Source organism: Canis lupus, chromosome 22, assembly GCF_003254725.2.
Source record: "Canis lupus dingo isolate Sandy chromosome 22, ASM325472v2, whole genome shotgun sequence".
NCBI lineage: Eukaryota > Metazoa > Chordata > Mammalia > Carnivora > Canidae > Canis > Canis lupus.
The window spans coordinates 11,574,791-11,589,993 of NC_064264.1; positions in this window are offsets into that span (position 1 = coordinate 11,574,791).

The following is a 15,203-nucleotide window of genomic DNA, read 5'->3' on the forward strand; positions in this document are numbered from 1 at the left end:
TCAAAGCATACAACATATCAACTACACAAGAAAGATAAATTCTGGTGATCTGTACAATACAGGGCCTCAGATTAATAATACTGTATTGCATATACTGAAAAATTCACCAGGGAGGTAAATTTTATGTTAAATGCTCTTACCACAAAAGGAAAAACAAAAAGAAAATCATTTTTCTTATTAATTTTTAATATACACATTAGGTCAAGTTAAGAAAGTCTCTTTTTATTCTTGGTTGTGTTTTTGTTGTTTGGTTTTATTTTTTTGGTTTCAAGGATATTAATCACATTATTATAATTTTGTATATAGATTTCTTTTTATTATGTTATTGGGCGTATTTCTTTCTGAGAGGTAAATTTATTTTTTTAAGATTTTATTTATTTATAATAAATATATAATATATAAATATATAAATATAAATAATAAAATTTATAATAATAATATAAAGAGACACAGGCAGAGGGAGAAGCAGGTTTCATGCAGGGAGCCCGATGTGGGACTCGATCCTGGGACTCCAGGATCACACCCGCTGGGCTGAAGGCAGGCGCTAAACCACTGAGCCACCCAGGGATCCCTGAGAGGTAAGTTTAAAACTGTAATACTTTATTTGTTCTTTTTCCCTCTCTAACTTTAGTTCTGTATTTATAAAATTGGGGGCTATATATTAACAATTTAAAAATGTAACTTCTTAATCTATTTTTCTATTCACATGTATTTAAAGTATTACTACTCATGATACTTTTAGGTTAAATTATGTTTCATTTGATATTAAAATTTCTACAATGAGTTATTTTGGGGGCTTATATTTGCCTGTTGTATCTAGCTATAACAATTTATTTATTTATTTATTTATTTATTTATTTATTTATTTATAAAGATTTTATTTATTCATTCATGAGAGACACAGAGACAGAGACAGAGACAGAGGGGCAGAGACATAGGCAAAGGGAGAAGCAGGCTCCATGTAGGGAACCTGATGTGGAACTTGATCTCAGGACTCTAGGATCATGCCCTGGGCTGAAGGCAAATGCATAACCACTGAGCCACCCAGGCATCTCTACCTATCACAATTTAGATTCAGAATTTTGTATCTTTTTTTGCTCAATGAATTTCTTACAGACAACATATTACTGGATTTCTGGCCCCCACTTCTCATATACAGCTCTTCTGATTGATGGGGTCACCCTATGTAGTAGGCTAAATGATGGCCCTCAAAAAGATGTCTACATCCTAACCTAGGACTTGTGAATATTATTGTTCATAGCAAAGATGGAATTAAGTTAAGATTATAGAAAAGAGGAGCTTATTCTGGATTATCCATGTGGGTTCTGAATGAAATATAAAAATCATTAAACTGTTTTGTGTCCATTTTCTTATATCCTAAATGGGAATATTAGTGCCTAGCTAGTCTTCCTGATAGCTTCTTAGTTATTAAGATTCAGTGGTTAATTGGCCCCAAGTCATTTGGCTCTACCCCAACATGGCCCCTCTTCCGAAATCTACAACCTTAGCTTAAAACCTTGGAAAACATAGGCTTACATATTAGATATAGAGATGCTGATTGTAGAAAGAAAAACACTCTTATTCTGAGGTTAATTTATATGAAAAGTTAGTCATGAAATACATGAAATAACTGGGATAAATATGGAATGTATATATAAGTACAACAATATGGTAAAATAGGTATGGTAAAAGTATTCAAAGCATAAAATGCAGCAGAAATATAGTAACCTAAGCAAACCAATATGAAATAAATGAATATGATAGAGTACCCATTACAATTACTTATGGTGTTTCATTGAAGACAAAGATTTGTTACAAACACAAAGAGTAGCCATGAACCTCAGTAACCAACATAGAAGCAACTTCATCAAAAACTATTAATATTATACTCTACATACCGCCACGCATTTCATAAATGCCTTGGAATAATCGTAGATCACAAATGTAACTATGTCATTGGATTTTTAAAAAAATAAAATTATGATATGACATTTGGATGAAGAAGAGGAAAAATTAAAACCTACATGTTTTAATGATCGAGAAGTGATAGAAAATTATTTTATTCTTGTTGGTTTTATCTCTTCTCAGTTATACAGAACAACATAATTAAATAATAAAAACTATTAAAAGTATGGTTTTTAGTACCATAAAATTTATGTTTCTTGGAATTTGAAATAATTAAACATATGTAGAGTACATGTTTTATCTCTAAGTAGATGAAAGCTTCATGAAAATATAAGAGCTAAATTAATTGAAAACTGTTAAATTTAAATTAAAAATGTTTAATATGTCATAAAAGGATGGGAACATATGCCCACATTTATACAAGTCTGTGAAGTTCAAATCATAGTGAGATCTTAAAATGGCACACTTAAACATAATTTGGTTAGTGTTCATAGATTTTTTTTTTATGTATATAGAAGTTTCAAATTTATACATAAACATAGGTAAATCTAGCCAGAAAAAAAAATATTGCTAAGGATGCATTTGCAGAAAGTACTACTGCAAATAAATAAATATATATAAAGGTTTTATGTTCTTGGCAGATTTCAGTCTAAGCAATATGTAGCGTAAAGCCATATGCATATTACTAAATATCCACCATATTCACTATTTTTTGAAACTTGGTAACACTTACTCCTTAATTAAAATGGGCTATGCACTGTTATATTTTTTTATTTATTAATATATTTAATATTTAAAATAACCCTGTAAGATATCATCCACATTTTACAAATGAGGAAATAGTGAGAAAAAAGTTAAATAACAGCCGAATTCACACAAACTAGAAACAGTTGCCCAGATTCAAAGATTGGTAATTGGGTTCTAGAATAGACACCCTTTGTCATTTTGTGACATGGCCTTTGCAGGCTTTTAACAATTAGAGTCAGTTCTCCAGTAAAATGTTGATAGAGACAAAGTTTACAGTCCACACACTCAACATTTTTGTCAAACCCCTCTGCTCCCATAACTCGAAGTTGCTCTGAGGTTGCTGCCCTTTCTAATTACTCCCATGGTGATAATTAATAAGAGAAGTATCACTAACTGCTACATTTGTATTTAATAATCATACTAGAGATGTACCAACAGATTCAAAGAAATAGATCTGAAACTGTTAAATTTGCGATGCCATGCAAGTCAATAGGGATGATAAAGATAGAAGCTTGGCCGGTACATAACTCTAAGCAGATCTTATTTAGTTCTCTTGGACTACACCATAGTATTATTTAATTTTTTAAATTTATTTATATTATTTGGCTAGCACTGAAAGTATAATATTCTTGCATATTTGTGTTAATCAGGGTTCTTCAGAGAAACAAATCTAACAGTCCAGTTCAAGGATAGGAAAAGCTGATGTATGTAGCAGCTCAATCAGACAGGTAGGCAGGCAGGGAGGGAATAAATCCTTCCTTCCTCCACCTTTTGTCCTGTGCAGGCCCTCAGTGGATTAGCTGATGCTTTACATGAGGAAGGGTAATTTACTTTACTGAGTCAACCAATTTAAATGATAATCTCATCTGGAAATAGCCTCACAAACACACCAAGAAATAATGTTTAATCTGAATACACTGTGTCCTACTCACATAGACAAATAAAATTAACTCTTAGAAGTCTATCCCTTGTCAACTTGGAACTCATATGAATCTCCTTAAGCCATATTTTTTTTCCAAATAAATAAAAGAACAAGGTCATCATTCTGCCTAACATGTCACAGCTATCCAGCTTAAATTAAAAGTGCAATAATCCCCCTCCAGAAGAGAGGAAATAAAGTCCTTGAGTGATATTTAATCTTCAATTTGGTGCCTCTTAAGTTAAATAAATAGTACAATGTAAAATTAACAGTAATTAATGCAGTGATGTAAAGTCAATACATCTTTTATATCCGATGTTACATAATAAAGGAATAGGAGACAAGGAAAACAAATAAATCTAATCTGTGGGAGTCACATGCTCATGGTTAGTTACTGACAACTACCTTCTTTCATTACTCACTCTGTAGTCCCATTGATTTCAGCAAGCCTCAGGAAGTTGTGGTTCTTTACTGGGCATGGTGATCCAAACTTTCATTCCTGAAGAATTTTTGCCATTGGCAGTATTGTCTGGATTGAATTGCTATATTTTTCTATTGACCTTAATTGCAGAGCATGGTAATACTAAGAGATCCCCTAAGGAACCTCTTGTATTCCAAACGTCCTCTTCCTTTACCTACACTGGAGTAGTAGTTCAATTTCCCTTGGAAGTCAGAATCATTCCCCCCAGTCAGTACAGCATCTTCCTTATTTGCCTGATGATTCAGAGGCATGAGAAACTCAAACTGCTTGAGTGGCAGTCTTTACTTTTAGTTTAACAGATTATTTTTGTGTCTCCTGGTAGAAGCATTCCTCCCCCTAGGACTAAGACTTTTGGGACAGCAGAACATAAATTCGTGAGAAAAGCAAAAATTTTTGCTGCTTCAGGATGGTGGGGAACATGATGAGACCGGTGAATTCCATGAGCCATGTGGCAGCACATATTTTGTGGTGAAGTGAGTTCTCATGGTTAAGCATTCAGTCTCTACTAAGACCCAATAGCAGGCAAAAGCTATTCCTCAAAAGTAGAATAGTTATTTGCTGAGGATGACAGTTTTACTTCAAAATCCTAAGGGTCTGTCTTGCAATGCACTTAAAACAGCGTGCCAAGGGCTTCAAAAGCATTTCTATCTGCCACCAATTCTTAAAGCACCATAGAACTGCTGGATCCTATGACCCAAACTACAGAAAATCTTGTTCTGTTGCAAAGCCTTCTCTTTTTCTGGGTCCCACTCGAAACTATGAGATTTTCAGGTCCTTTGGTAAATGCACCGGAGTAACACATCCAAATGAGGAATATGTTGCCTCCAAAATCCAAAGAGCTCCACTAGGCATTGTGTTTCCTTTTTGGTTGTAGGAGGGACCAGGTGCAACAACCTATCCTTCATTTTAGAAGAGATATCTCAACATCACCCATACCAGAGGGCTCTTGAAAATTTCACTGAGGCAAAAGTTCCCTGAACTTCTATTGGATTTTTCACCCTTGATATGCAAATATATCACTATTAAGTCTAGAGTAGTCGCTCCTTCTTGCTCACTAGCTGCAGTCAGCATGTCATCAGTGTAGTGCACTAGTGTGACATTTTGTGGAAGAGAGAGGTGATCAAAATCTCTGTGAACTACATAATGACATAGGGCTAGTGATTTGACCTAATCCTGAGGTAAGACAGTGAAGGTGTATTGCTGGCCTTGTCAGCTAAAAACAACTGCTTTTGGTGGACCTTACAGAAAAGGTAGAGAAAAAGGCATTTGTCAGATCAATAACTGCATACTAGGTACCATGGGATGTGTTAATTTGCTTAAGCAATTAAACTGCATCTGGTACAGAAGCTTCAATTTGAGTCTCCACCTGGTTTAGTTTACAGTAATCCAATGCCAATCTCCAAGATCCATCTGTCTTCCACACAGGCTAATTAGGAGAGCTGAGTGAGGATGTAGTGGGAATCACCACCATCTTTTAAGTCCTTGACGGTGGCACTAATCTCTGTAATGGCCCTGGGAATGGAGCATTGCTTCTGTGAAGGCTGAGAATTCCCATAATCTGCTGTCTGGAAACTGGAGGCCCAATAAAGCCAGTAGTATAATTCTAGTCTGAGTCCAAAGGCCTAAGGACTATGGGAACAAAGGGTTTTATCCAAGTCCAAGAGCAGAAAACTAATGTCCCATCTCAAGCAGGCAGGCAAGAAGGAATCATGCCCATCCGTAGTGCTGGGGAGGCATTACGGAGTTCAGCTGTTCAAATGTTAGTCTCATCCAGAAATACCCACACAGACAACTCAGAAATAATCTTTAAACTGTGTACCCTGTGACCCAATCACACTGACACACAAAATTAACTATCACAGTATTTTAATGGCTATACAAATGCATAATTTAACCAGTTTTCCCAGCATTTAGGGGGAAAATGTATTTAACCAATGTCTAAAATAACTGTACCCTTGAAGTGGAACCATACTAAGACATTACCTGAAATGGTTACATGTCATTTTGCAATTGCACATAAAATCATATTTCTTAAGTGTCTTGTCTAAATTCAGTATTTGAACGTGCCACCCTCACCCTTGAAATAAGCTATACTCTGACTAATGGAGACACAGTAGCCATCACACAGACAGGCTTTTCAAATGAGGCTCATGTCCCTGCAAGTTTGAACAGCTCCAGTGTGTACAACGAAAGGCTTGTGACCTTTGCTATTGGGGAAAAAAAAAAAATGTCTGTTGACTCTTGTGCTCATTATTTCACACATACAGCCAGTTGGATTAAGGTTTCCTAGAATGGAAATACCAGTTTTCAACACAAAGTGATTTTTTTTCTGTTGCAGAAATGTGCTCTTTCTCTTACTGAGAGCCATTTTTTTTTAACTTCTGTGTAATAAACTTCAAAACTACAATGTATCTTCAGAAATAGGAATAGATAATTCAGCTTATCAAATCATATTTTTCTATGACTTCCAGGTCAGATAGTAATGAGAGAAATCAGCAGGTTCATAAAAATAATTTTACTTCACTTATTCTAAAATTTGTTTTAAATCTCTATAAAAATCCTGTGCTGCTCTTTTCAAATATACATACTTGAAATATACATATGTATTTAACATATACACTTTATGTTTTTTTCTGATAATTCTCATTGTTTTTAAAATGTATATTTTCTGTTTCCCTTTGTTTACAAAATGCATACTGTATTGATTCCCAAATGAATAGTACAGTTTTTTTCTTGTGGGAATCCTAGAGATTCTTTCCCCTGTGGATCTTAAAACATTTTCTGAAACATCCGAGGGGAGATGTTTCATCCTGGATTATACAAATATATAAGAGAAAACCTATAAATCGTATTTATGAACTGATGATAAAGAGGCATCCAGTTGACTGCAAAGATACCCTTAATTTCTTTCTACATGCAGATTGAAAAAAAAAAAAAAACAATGCCAATATTGTATACAAAAAAAAAAAAAAAAGGAATCCTAGCATGTGGTATTATTTCCAAAATAGCAGCTGCTTGAACAGAGGTATCCAGTTCTCTTATTCCAAGATCTCTGTTGAAATACCAAATGTAATTTTCCAAGAAAACAAGAAAAATCCCATTTCAGCCATAGAAACAGAAGAAAAGTTTGTCTCATATCCCAAAACCTTTGGGCTTGAAATGAAAATGATAGCAGAGAAAATACTGGGGAGAGGACTCACTCTCCTGACATAAGCACCAGAGAGGAATCATGGAAAATGAGGGAAGAAAAGAGGAGGCTTTTGTGCAACTTCAGGTTCACCACTTTTTCAGTTGAAATCTACATACACACACCCTTGATTTGGAAGGAAAAGCTCAGGGAAGTGGTCCAGGTATAAGGAATGAATCTCTTGGGATCTCAGTGTGCAGAAACAGCTTTTCTTGCAGGTCTACATTTTGTGTGGTGGCTATCACGTTCAGGAAGCTGGTAGATTTTGTCCAGAGCTACCTCTTGATGTAGTGGCCTTGTTCTGTTAGCCTAATCAAGAAGGAGCCTGGATGTGGCCAAAAATGAAGAGGCTAGGACAAAGGATGGTGAAATATCTAACGTTTCCTGGCTCTCTCACTTCACCAAACAGAAATAAAGATTTTTATGCTGTTTGGAAAGCTCATGGCCCTAAACCATTCTCCTCAATGTTTAATTTACAACAAGTAAACCATTCAGCTTAATGCCTATGTCTACATTTCTGAGAACAGTTAGGTAAAAAGGGAGAGGACAAGAGGGAAATAATTCATCATATTGATGAGTTAGAATCAGGTCTGAAGAGTATATTCTTTGTTTAAACATGAGTAAGCAAAAAGAATAAGTAAAGAGAAAGTGGAACCAGTGAATCATGAGAGTGGAGTCTCAAGGAAGCTAAGGAAAAAGTGTTTCAAGAAGAAAACTTTTCCTGGCCTGCATGGGTGGCTCAGTGGTTGAGCGTCTGCCTTTGGCTCACATCGTGATCCTGGGGTCCTGGAATCGAGTCCCACATCAGGTTCCCCGCAGGGAGCCTGCTTCTCCCTCTGCCTATGTCTCTGCCTCTCTCTCTTTCTGTGTTTCTCATGAATAAATAAAATATATTTTTTTTTTAAAAAAAGAAGAAAACTTTTCTTCTTACAAAGAGTTGTCAACTGATTCAGATACTGGGAAGGATATAAGGACTAAACACATTTGTGCATTTAGGGGAACCAGATCCATGGTAATTTATTCAGGGGGGGTTTTAGTGGAGTGATAGGAGCAGAAGCTAGGTTAGAGAGAATTAAGGAGTTGGTGGGAGGTATGCTGGGGGTTAAAAAGTGCTTCTCTCCAAGATGTCCTGAGATTAGAGATTTCTACCATTTGGAAATGTACTGTTTTGTTAAAGGGGGATAGCTCACAATGTATACATATGTTGAATGATCCCATTGCACACTTTAAATATCTTAAAATGTTATTTGTCAGTTGTACCTCAGTAAACCAATAAAAAAGAGGAATAACTGTTGGGTGACCAGAGATATATGTGGTTATGAATACATGAGTGCATATATGCATATAATTATATGTGAAAATATAAACATGTATAAAAATCTAAATTGTTTTAGTGGAACACTTATTTCCTTGAACGTGCTTTAGTAAAAAAATCTTTTTCATCTATGCTTTAGAATAACAACCAACAAAGAATAAAAGTAATCTGCTCAGTTATATATAGTCATAAAAATGAAACTAAAGCTACTAAACCCCTCTTCTACTTACTTCTCATGGTGTAAGGCTCTCAATTAGTGGAAAATCCACCATATGCTTATATCCTTCATTTGAGCTTAACTCCTATTGTGTCAAATTTATAAAATAAATTTAATTTAAAATTTACAGACCATATGTTGAGTTAAACTTGAAATCTCCTAGGACGCCTACAATAAGATAAATATTCAAATTGGTGAAGTAAGTTTCCACAGCATAACCCCTACTTCTCCTTATTGCATATCCAACCATTTTTATCCAAGCTGCAGTGCATAAAATAGACATCATATCATCCTAGGCCTGCCAATCATTTTGCTCTAATTGTTGCAGAAAACTTAATGTGAATTTACCTCTGCTAAAATTGTTACTCCACAAAGAGTTTCTCAAAGTACTTTATCAAGATTCTGTGGTATAGAACTTGACGATGTAAAATGACATTCTAAAATAGAGTCACTTCCTGAAGAAGCAGAGCTTTCACCCTCGTTTGAGTTATCATCACTCAAAGTTGAGAGAGAAAAGCAAAAGAAATAATTATCTTGCATGAATGAGCAGATTTCTCTTATTTAGCAAACTCTATTGGTGACCTCAGTTTGCCTACATTTTGCACACAAATGAGCTGAGTACCTTCTTGCAGGGAGGTGTTGGGAAAGTAATAAGAAATAAACGACTGAGGGGATCTCGGGGTGGCTCAGTGGTTTAGCATCTGTCTTTGGCCAGGGTGTGACCCCGGGGTCCTAGGATCCCGGGATCGAGTCCCACATTGGACTCCCTGCGTGGAGCCTGCTTTTCCCTCTGCTTGTGTCTCTGTCTCTCTCTTTCTCTCTCTGTGTCTCTCATGGTGAAATAAATAAAATCTTAAAAAAAAAAGAAATAAACAACTGAGGGTTAGGGTAAAGAGAACTAGAGGTGGAGGTAAAGAAAAACTCCCTCTTTAGACTTCGTAGAAAAAAAAATCTTAAACCAATCTGATACCTTTTTCTGATGAAAATAATATATTTCTTTGAATATAGAAGCTGTTACAGTTGCTAAGAGAACACACTTGTATTGTTTTTGAAAGAATACAGGAAGTATCTGTGTGAGGTCTTTCTTCAGCCAATCCAAGCTGCAGGCAAACTGGCCTATCACTTGAGTTTTATGTACTGGAATTTTCTGGAATATATGGGTATTACAGGAGCCCCTGACAAATCTCAATATGATAATCACAGTGCAGATGTCTTGGACTTTGGGATAAGGCCATGTCCTCCTCAGGAGATGCTATTCCATGGTTGAAAAGCAGCTCCATGCTTGCAATGGGGCCTCGACAGAGCCTAAATGCTGGACCATGGGCCACTACACAATGACAATATCCAAACAGCCCACGGTGGTCCTGGTATTATCTGATTTTACAAATTTGAAAAATAAATAAAAAACAATGAGAGTATCAACTGTTTTTTCGCTAAAAGGATAATCAATGTTTTCCACTGAGTGCTGCATTTCCTCTCACTCTGCCTATTTTCCCCGTTTCTATCCTACAAAAGAGTGTATCAATGGCAGCCAATGTTTCAATTTAGGTGTTGGGGTAGGATTGTGGTTCCATTGACATCAACCAGGTATAACATGATGACTAATATACAAAGAAATGTGTATCCTGAGGGGCAAAAGGAAGAATTGTACTTACCTATTCTTATTTTCCATTCCAGATCCACTCTCCATTGTTCTCCACAACTTTCTTGGCTCCTAGAAGTGTCCTCTATCTATAGATTCAAATGAGTTCCCTTACCTTATAACCGGATGGATTCAGAACTCCGCTCTAGCTATACTCTCTGAGTTTAGAGCTGTGGTGGCCACAGCTTTGCATGGCTGCTTCTTGTGGAATGTTCCAGCAGGCCATGTCTTTCCTTTAACCCTGCCTAAATATGTGTGAAAGCTCCTTTCTTAAACTCTCCTTAATTACCTTTTGAGGGTACCATCTGTTTTCTGATGGTCTCTAACAGAAGCAGCTGTTTTGATACAGCTGTAACAAAATGGCTGGTAAAAAATGTAAAGAAATTGTTCTTATGAATTACATCAGATACAAACTGCACATCCCCTTAACTTCATGGTATCTCCAAGCCTTGCCCTACTTCTTACACTCCACTTCTTCTCAGACCGTTGGCCCACATCTCTCCACACTATAAGCTGTCAAGAATTCTCATTGCATCCTTGATCCCAGTGTTTCTGAGAGTTAGGGACGTGATGAACATGTAGTGAGGGGAAATTCAGGAGTGCAGTGAGGATGTCTGTTATGTACATGACATGGCCACTTAAAAAAACTAAAAAACTAAAAAAAACTTAATTTTTCAAGGTCTAAGCAGAATAATTCCAAGCCAAAGTTGTCGCTGTGCCAAAACAGCGACATCCAAATGTCACATACTATACTTAGAAGTGTTTCAAGATATTATTATCCAGGAACATAAATAGATAGACTAACTTCTATTAAACATACTATGAAATCAAGAAAAGGGAAGTTTCAGCCTTCAATTATGGCATGTAAGCTTCTAAAGAAGAGTAGGATTGTGAAAGGGTCTTGTCTGATGAGAATACATTTTCTTCGCGGATTTTTGCTGGGATACAAATCCACCATAACACCTTGATAGTATTAGAAATGCCTTTATTTACTTTTCAATGTTTATTTGATCCTGACTGCTTAAAAATTCATATGCACTTGGTCAAGCATATGCAAGAAAAAAAAAAAACAAGTTTAGAATAGGTGAGTAAACACGGAGCATGTGAACTTTTATAAAGCAGAAGATGTGTTGAATTTAGATCAACTCTATTTTTGTAAAAGTTTATAACTATTTGCCAGCTTCTTTAAAAGCAAACACAAGCAAACATACATTTTCCATAGTTCTTATTAAACTTTGCTTGTACCTTTCAGGTGAGTTTATCATTTTTGTTTCTGACAGGTGGTATCTGTGGAACCATGATTTAATTGCATGCTTTTTAAACTGACAACCGATGGGCTGAAAGTTAGGGCTTGATAATACAGAAAGATCTTTGCACTCACTTTGCTCTGAATACCAACCTAACTTTTCTTTCTTTACATACTTTAAGCTCTTTCACTATACAATTCCAGTTTTGTGGCACAGAGCAATAAAACCATTATAGGCATATCTGCTTTCTTGGAATCTTTTTGTTAGAGTATTTGAGGCAAAATTTTTTTTTCCACACATGCCATTAAAATCAATTCATGTTTCTGTGTACGGTTGAAATTGGACCTCAATCGACTCTAAATAACAGTGAAATGGAAAGCTGATCTCCATCCACCATTTTAAACTTAATCTTTTTAATGGGGTCTTTGATCTCCTTTTGATCTTATTTTTTTTTTAGAGTTCTGCATTTGTAAACCACTTTCCTCAGTGCTTGATTTGACATATTTATAAAGCTGAAAAAAAATAAGTGCTGCGATAGAGAAATAATTGCCAGTAGCTTAACTTTTTTCTCCTCAAGTTTGTCATGCTTTTCCTCTCTCAATCCAAACTTACCCTCCTAGGCTTGCTCTCTCTCTCTTCTCTCCCTTCCTCCTTCCTGCCCGTAACTCACTCAATGTTACTCTTACTCTCTCTGTTACTTGAGTAAAATTTCACTTGTATGAGGATCCAACTAATACTATAGTGGTTGAGTCTGATGCAAACATGAGACATATATTTCAGGTACCTGGATCACACTCCCTCCTCCATAGTCTTCTAGTTCAGTGAAATTTAGAGGAAATTACTAAACTGATATTCACATATAATTCAATACACATCTAAAATAGATTGAAGAACTATTTACAAATGGCTCTTTTTCCTCTTACCACAGTTGTTTTAGTTTGAAGACTAGTCCTATAGAGTTCACGGTTAAACGTTCTTAGGACCATGCCACATTTTGAGGAATTTTTACCTGTGATTAATTTTTATGTAATTGTTCAACAGATAGGAGTCCTCCAAAAAAATGTTTTTATATGTAATTATATGCATAACTGTATTAATTATAGCACATAATAGATGCATAATAATGTATACACTTATTATAGATAATTAAATTACTGATTAAGCACATCATTGTATCTCTAGCGATCTCAAAATAAAATTCACTTTTATTATTAAACGATTCTAGGGATGCCTGGGTGGCTCAGTGGTTGAGCATCTGCTTTCAGCTCAGGGCATGATCCTGGAGTCCCAGGATCAAGTCCCACATCAGATTCCCTACTTTTCCCTCTGCTTGTGTCTCTGCCTTTCTTTCTATGTCTCTCATGAATAAATAAATAAAATCTTTATAAATAATAAATAAATAAATAAATAATAAATAAATAAATAAATAAATAAATTTAGTCACGTACAAATTAACCAGCAGTGTGGCTTTTAACAATTGATAATTCTCTTACCTTCTCAGGGTTTCCTGATTTGTCAACAGGGAATAATGTGGGTCCTATGAATTTATTCGCTGAATTTAAATACAGAATATATGTGGCCAATTTTTGCAAAACGTCTGCACAGCTGAGCACAAACTAAGTGGTGGTGGCGGTGGTGATGGTGGTGGTGGCAGTGTATGTTGTCCTGATTTTGGCTCTCCATCTTTCCAGCAACTCCCCAAGGTAATTTAGAACTGAAGAGATGGATGTTTCCAATTGCTGCTGTAATAAGTGACCACAAACTTACTGGCTTAAAACCATTCAACTTTATTATCTGTAAGCTCTGAATGTTAGCAATCTAAACTGGGCCGTAATTGGACTAAAATCAAGATGTCAGACTTTTATTCATTCTGGAGGCTGGAGGGGAGAATCTGTCCCCTTGCCTTTTCCAGCCTGTAGGGGCCGCCTGCATCACTTTACGCATGTCGCTATGCTCCATCTTCAGGCCAACACACCTGGATCTCTCTATGCCTTTCTTCCAGACTCATACCTTCCTCTGACTCTCTCTTCTGCTTCCCTCTTCCACTTTAAGGACTCTGATTACATTAAGTCCACCTGAAGAATTCGGAATAATGTCTGATCTCCAGTCCTTTTACTTAATCACATTGGCAAAGTCCCTTTACTATGTGAGGTAATATCTTCACAGGTCGCAGGGATTATGAATAGGTGTTTTTGAGGGATCATTTTGTCCCAAGAGACCTCTCCCAGCTTACAAAAACTTCAGCTGCATCTTACATTGTAAGATGTAAGAAATGTAGAAATTTCATTTCCTATGAAATGCCTGTTTTTATGTTTTGCTTGATATGTCTATTTTTCTTATTTATTCAATTATTTATAAATTCTGGATAGTAATCTTATTCCAGTTACAACTGCTTAAATGTGTGTTCCTAGTTTGAAACTGATCTTTCAATTATCTTCCTTGACAAAAGATTGTGAAGTCATTCTCCTGTATTTTCTTGTATTTTAAACTTTTGCCTTCATTATTTAAGTTTTTGCCTTCCACTCAAACCTACAAAGACAAGATAAACACTACAAAATATCTCTCTAATCATGCTGCCAGAAGAACCTTAGTCTTCCAGACTTGCATACAAATTTGTTTTGTGGAAGATAATGAAATGAAGATCCCTGATTGGAAATGAACCTAAACATTCTACTTCCTGTTTTTTTTTTTTCTTTTTCTATAGAGGGGCATACAGAATACCATACTACTGATGTATTGAGTGAGTCAGATGACCTGAATGAGTGACAGGTGCTACAAAGACTGTCGAGGTAGCCATCAGCACACGGGTTAAGATGTCCTGTAAATAGATGAGTTCATCAAGGAAAATCGCGAGAAGGCTGAGAAGGAGCAATCAAAGAAGGCGTAAGAGAAGATCCAGAAGAGCTTAACATTGAGAATGCTAAGGAAATTTTGGGTTCAAGGAAGAGGTTGTGGTGTACAATATTAAACACTCCCTGGAGACTTGACAAATGAAAACTCAGAATTCATTGCATATAGCAACAAAAATTTAGTACTAGTCTTCCCAAAAGCTCATTCAGTGAATGACTATGAGATGACATTGATATTGCCATGATCTGTACAATAAATGGAAAAAGAGGAAGCAGATATAGGGACTTGGATGTCTTTTTCAAGTAGCTTGGCAGTGCCAGGGAGTAGAGAGGGAAATAAAACTGGAGAAAGCTTGAAGTATAAAAACAAATGGAAAAGATATTAGGAGTTTGCAAAAATGCAAGTAGATAAAGAGAGAACTTATGGGAAAAAATAGGAGAAGTTCTAATAACTGGAATGAAATTCTTGAGGTAGCATTTATGGGATCTAGAGAACAAGTGGAGGAGTTAGCTTTAGTCAAATGAGACATTTACTATCACAAAGAGGGAAGTTAGTTATAATTCACCATCACTTTTACAGATGGGGTGTCAGAAATTTGAAGGAGTTCTTATCTGAGTGTTTCTATATTTCTGTGAAGTGGGAGACAAGATTTTCTGCTGAGAATGAGTGGGAAGGTATTAGGTTAGGACGGTT